Genomic DNA, 6,745 nt, shown 5'->3' on the forward strand with positions numbered 1-6,745 from the left:
GTGACATAACCGAGTCAGCAGAGAGCTCGAGTAATTCTCCAGTTGACCTGCTCCCTCATACAATACTCATTTTGCGCATCGGTTGTTCTGCTTTTTGGCTCGTGCGGTGCCTGCGAGGCCAATCTGCTGTCCCTCAACGAAATGGATAATTATCATTAACAATCATCATCATTATAATCGACTTCGTTGTTGTCGTCATATGGTTTCATCATGATAGTGCAACCCTCTCCCAGTTATAGTTTTTTCCATCTCCCCTAAAAAAAAGCATTCCACCCCCGCCACTATGGAAGTAACAATAAAAAAAAGAAAACGGAAGGAATATATGGCTTGTTATACATACAATGGGGGAAGGAGGAAATGGCTATGTATCATTATGCCGGTTTGTTATCCCCTTTTGTTCTTGGCTTCTTTTGTTAATCATCGCACTCCCCGTGATTAATTAGCCCGATTACATAGGTGGAAGCATGGATGAGTCTTATTGACTCACACACTTGAAGTGGAACACCCGATTGATATATGGACGAAGTGTAGTGAAGATGAGCGCCAGTGAAACGAAGGCTAAAAGATATCGTTAGCTATGACACCTGCTTTCTCCTCTATTGTTTCTCTTTTAGTTTTTTATTAACAGAGAATGTCCATTTTGCTGCTTTTAGATATTAATCTAACGTACTTTCCTTCTAACAAATAGGCTAATACAACGCTTCTCTAACTTTCATACAAACAGGCTAATACAACGCTTCTCTAACTTTCATACAAACAGGCTAATACAACGCTTCTCTAACTTTCATACAAACAGGCTAATACAACGCTTTTCTAATTAGACTTAGGGTTAGTTGCTTTTGAGTTTGGTGTCCTTATTGAGCACCCGGACTGTATGAGATGAGCTACAGCTTAACGTGAGGGTCGAACCACATGAACTTCACTGCTATCTTGCATTGAATGCGCGTAAGCTAACCATAAAGCTACCAGGGAGCTTTCATTGATTGAGATATAACGTCTTATGACAAGCGCACTATCTAGTGAAAATCAGTTCGAAATTGTATATTAGTAACGAAACCTTTATAAAATAGTCGTAATTGATATTGCAGTTGATGAGTAGGGTTATCCACAAGATAAGACAAGATAGAATTTTCGTTATGCGATACGAATGAGACAGAGTTTTTCCAATGCAAACAGATACAATTTCCGAGACGAGACCTCACTTTTATGACAACTTTTGGAGTCTCAACTTTTATCTCGTATGCAATCCATTGGTGAGAAAAACCGAAGAGAAATTTACTTGAATAGTATAAGATATAAGAGCGATATTAGATCTAATTAAGAAGACAAAGAGAAACTAGTTGGGACATTGCCTGAGGAAGAATTGTATATTCCTAAGAGACTTGATAAAAGGTAAAGTAGGAATGAAAAGGGGGAAGGTAAATATATACTAAAATTGATAGAAGGTGTTGTGGTACGTCAGGACGAAAAGATAAACTGAGGATTGTGGTGCATGAAAATTTCTCAATTTGAGCCAATCACCTTCCAATAATGGCAGAAAATCAGAGGCATAGAGTAGTTTTCTTCATAAGGGAAACTATTATTCTTAATGCATTATTCTGAATATTTAATGTACAGTATTATTTCTGATATATTGCATTGCTCATAATTCATAACTGCATTATTTCCTGTAATGCATCATTCTATTTACTCAGGTAAAGCGGTGCTTCCACAAAGCTTGCATGAACATTACGCCCCTACAGAATATCTATGATGACGCTAATGACAGTTCGAGCACAGGGTAAATGCTAAGTCTATAAAACAGTAAATTTAAGGTCACTAACTTATATTTTTCTTAATATACATTTATTGGTAAATTGAGACATTTTCACTGCAGAGATAGGACTAGAATATGAAGAGATGCGTATGTCCTTATTTAAAGAGTGCCTAGTTGAAATTTTAAAATTTACGAGTACCTAGGGGAATTTGTTGCCTCTGGAGAGAAATTTCCACGGAATTTCCCTTAAGATACTCTTGCGCACATTCTATAAACACAATGATATTTTATACAACGTAGGATTAATACATGTAACGTAAGTTCCGAAACTTCAGCTGATATCATGTCAAGTGTCTCTATGGCGGATTTGCCCTGTTACGTTCGTTCGTTGTTCCAACTTGTTGTCCATGATGAAATCGCAGACGTGGTAACACACGTGCTCAGAATTGCACAAGATGCCCAACACAAAAGGATGTCTCTTGGCATATTGACTTAAGAAAGTCGGTGCTACCTACGCCCGTGCGTGCAGTCTTGTGTTGCCGTCTGCTGGTGTGTTACAGAATTAGTCTCGAAATTTTTCGATACCACCTTGTATACGAGTCTACATCTATACTATATCTACATCTCTATATCTATATATACATGAGAATGGGTGTAATTGTGAGTAAGGTATATTAACTACCTAGGTATAAGAAAACAGTAAAATAACGTTTCAAACAGTTTTATGTTCCTCCGATTACGGGGTACCACCAGCGGAACCTTAGCTATAAATTTCGAATAAATGTAAAGAGAAAATGGACATTCGCACCAACATCTTCAGACCGTTGCAGTTTCGGTGTAAGGCAGCCCGGATAGCTCAGTCGGTAGAGCGTTAGGCTTTTAACCTAACGGTCCAGGGTTCGAGTCCCTGTTCGGGCGAAGTAAGACTAATTTTTTGGTTAAGTATTCAGTGAAGTCCTATTAATTTTCAATATATATATATATATATATATATATATATATATATATATATATATATATATATGGTGTGTATATATATAAGTGTGTCATTGAATCAGAATAATTAGTTTGCGTGTAGGCTACTGGCATATTTTACTTGCAAATTTAACCAGGTTGCCAGAAGCGTTGACAATACCAACAGCATCTTCCAGTTCTTCCTAGAAGATAAATCTATTATTATTAATCCATTAAACTATGCTAATTTTATGGAGTGAGGAATCCGAAGGATTATCACTGCAGAAACAAAACTTCTTCATTGAATTTTATCTTAAGCCAAATCAATCAAATCTGAATTGTTATCTCCCTAAGAACCACCACCGTTTTTGATTTACCTGAATTTTTCTTACCCCTCGACTTCCCAACTTAAACTCTATGCATGTATTTTATGTGCTATCTATGTGAGTGATGATTTTTTCTCATTTTAAATTTTCGACTTGGTTATATGAACTTCATAATAGCTACAGGTCAGCGATCTAGCTATTTGAAGTTGAGCATTCTGTAGCGTTGTAAATGTCCAGTAAGTTCATGTCTTTTCGCGCCATATACACATACAAGCCTATTTTCTTAAAAAAAAAAATTAAAAAATCCAAAAAGATTCAGCCTGTACTTTGTACGCCATCGACCAACTTCCTCACCTATACCACACCATGGATATAGATTTACCTTTTTTTTAAAAACTTTTAGATTTGTTCGATATTAGTACCGACGTTAAATCTATCATAACAGCACACTTAATAGACCCTACGAAGTTCGGCACTGTTGAGAATTAGCTTGACAAGGTTTGATTGTTCTTCAAATTGATCTGCAGCGTAGTTTAAGATTTTGCTTGAGAGAGGAGGGGCAAGACCCCCAATATAAGTGAAATTTAACGTTTATTTATAAATATATTATCATCATATTGATTAAAAAATACATAATTTCAAATTTGGGGGTGGGGTGGAAGAAGAGCGGCAATTCCCTTTTGGAAGCTGAAATGATGCCACTGAAATTGGTTACTGTTATAAGTGACAGATGCATGCAATCGTTGAGCAACGGCGCAAAACTGTCCCACTGCCGTAAATGCTAACATCAAAATAACACATCCCTATGGCAATCACTCCACAGAGGGTGAAGGTCCAGTTGCTAAAACTCTGCATGTTGCGTTACTCCTTAGAGTAAAAATCTAGTCATCTTTCCAAGACATTCTGCACTCACTCCGCTTCCGTATATGTTACTGTGTTTCAGTAACCAGATGAAGAGCATCGCACATGGAACTGGTAACTTCAAACATTTTCTCAACGGGCCTGTCATTCCTGTCCCTTTCTGATTGATGCTGAATTCAGCACTTGATTGATGATTTGCCTCTGCAGAACTGGATCTTCATTGGCTCAGAATTGGACCTTCGCGCGTGGAATGCGTTGCTCCTTGCTAAGAGAAAACACCATATTATTTGAAACGAAACGTAACGATGTATGTAATAATAACAATAATAAAGCAGTGAAATATGTTACCCTTGATTACCTCCAAAGTTGACCACCTGCCTATATTTTCCCATTCTTACAAAACCTACATTTTCCACAAGACTTTCATTTCTCACACGAGAGCTCAACTTAAGCAACTATATTCCAGTTTGAGTGCAAACTCTCGCAGAAAAATCTCGTCCAAAATCTTTCGGGACGAAATCTCGTTTTCGCTATTTCTTGATGTATGATTTTTGCCACTTTGTCTTGTCTTTCTGTGTTCAAATTGTGTTATCATTGAACATCTATTTTTATATGTTCCTTTGTTTCTTGATATACTTGACATCTTCTGTACTTGTCATCTTGTATGATGATGCTTTTTAAAATGTGTTTTTTATAGTGTTTTGTATTTATTACCTTATCTTCTATTCCTCGCATGAAGTCTTCTATTTCTTGGTACAATCTTCGATTTTCATGCATTGAAATGTCGTTGGTCTTCCGCCACGTGGTGTGTCTTCGAGTGTTTCGTCACCGTCCTTAAACTTGATAAACAACCGCTGCACTGCCCGCGTAGTCACAACACCGTTACCAAAAGCCTTTCATATCTTCCGTCCCTCTGCAGCGGCATTAGACACCAGTTTGAAGGTCCCATGTTCGTTGTCCTTACTCACTTCACGGTGTAACTGAACTGCCCAACCAGGTAGTATGTTGGATATACCCACACCAACAACTGACCTTCACCTTATTTCCATATGCATTCAACTCACGGTGTGAGGGCCAATTGAACACAGACATCCACAGAAATCGACCGAACTTGTTTGGTTATCTTCACATGTGTAATATTATGGTGAGCAAACTTTTGATTTCCGAATTATTGGTCATGAAAGTAGGTTTGACCATTAAATAACGAAAGGATTTCCGACGATATAACGTCTATTATCAACAGAAATAATTTGATCGTGACTTAAATTTGTACAGTTACAGGTTTTAACGCGTTTCGTTTACCTAGGTACATGGTTAATATTATGAAGTATGGGCTTTTGGTTCTCAAAATATTGTTAAGAAAATTTGTGTTTGTACTTAATAAAAACAAGAAATTTCATTAAAACGCGTTAAACTCATCCGATTTCGGAAAAAAATATACAGACCTCTGGTTCTCGGTTGTCGAGGGATATAAATTAGAAATAATAATTATCAAAGGTAAACAGTGTAAAATTTATATTTTACAGAATATTAAAATATAATAATTACTAATAGTGACTAATGATGCGTTCTTGACAATATATTTTATAATGTAAAAAAAAAGACTAATAAATTACCAAAAAGAAGGTTACTATCTAAACTGATCGTGATAGTAAGAAGCAACTCTGTAATAAATTGATATTAACAAAATATGAAACATAAAGTAATTATACGTACTGATATTGATTCTAAAGACTTCTTACTAAGATTCCCAATTCATTTCTCTTATTTTCTATAATTAACTAACTAGTATCAAAAACAATTTCGTCACTCTCAAAAATAGGCAATTTAATACAAAAAATACTATTGAATGGTTTATTTGTTTTAAAGATATTTTATATACGGTAGGACAGAGAACTAAGTATCTGACTACAATAATTTCATCAAATGAGAATTCAAATTTTAAACAGGTGGGTCTTCGTTTTCGTATTAGTTTTAACTGCTACTAATTTCAGTAGAAGAATACTACCAAGATGATTTTTATTATTTGGTTGTCTGTTGAAGTTCAGCGTTCCTTTTCAGTATCAAGCGAGGCTATACAAGACGTGGGCCTACATTTTAAGTGGAACCCATACCACCGTAATATGTTCAATGCTTTCCCCACTCGGGACTCTCTGCATCAAAGGAATGAGCGCTAGCCATAGTAGGCAGGGCTTGAAATCTTTTGTTGTGATTATGAAATTATATATTTAAAAGAAACGTTTGTCGCTTCCTAGTATCTCTCTCGTTCTATGAGAATAAATATTGTAACCGGAGATTTAGTAAGTATTTATCAATTTTGGTTGCATTAAACTTAGAGATGGAAACTACCATGGAGGCACAGAATCCATATCAGAAACTGCTTGCAGCCACCGTTTTTTCTTTACTATGAAAATGGAAATGGTGGTTTCTCACTTTTTACGGTTTACATACAGAGATAGAAATCTAGATGACAATCTTCCAATCCTGGATTGATGTAAAATAATAATAATAATAATAATAATAATAATAATAATAATAATAATAATAATAATAATAATAATAATAATAATAATAATAATAATAATAATAATAAATAAATAAATAAATAAATAAATAAATAACATCTCGTTATCTCTTATCATTTTTGCTCTATGGTGATCACTATTGAAATTGTTAGTAAATTTCTACCAGAGGATAAAACTTGGAGAAACTCTATTCCCAAGGTACTGAATTCATACTTCTTGGTAACTATTACAATGCTTGCTGTATGGTGATCAATACAGAAACCGGGAATTGTGATATATTTCTCCCACTTCGTGTTTTAGTAGAGAAACAAGTGAGTTCCGTT

At 35.4% G+C, this 6,745-nt stretch overlaps 1 non-coding gene across 1 annotated transcript; it reads left to right on the plus strand.

Moving 5' to 3' along the window:
• The first annotated feature begins 2,601 nt into the window (after positions 1 to 2,601).
• TRNAK-UUU (transfer RNA lysine (anticodon UUU)) lies at positions 2,602 to 2,674 on the plus strand. The gene has a single exon. It is a non-coding gene; the product is annotated as a tRNA-Lys (tRNA).
• The last annotated feature ends 4,071 nt before the right edge of the window (positions 2,675 to 6,745 follow it).

The sequence above is a fragment of the Thermobia domestica genome, unplaced genomic scaffold (genome assembly GCF_964235325.1).
Source record: "Thermobia domestica unplaced genomic scaffold, izTheDome1.hap1.1 HAP1_SCAFFOLD_1234, whole genome shotgun sequence".
NCBI classification, from domain to species: Eukaryota; Metazoa; Arthropoda; class Insecta; order Zygentoma; family Lepismatidae; genus Thermobia; species Thermobia domestica.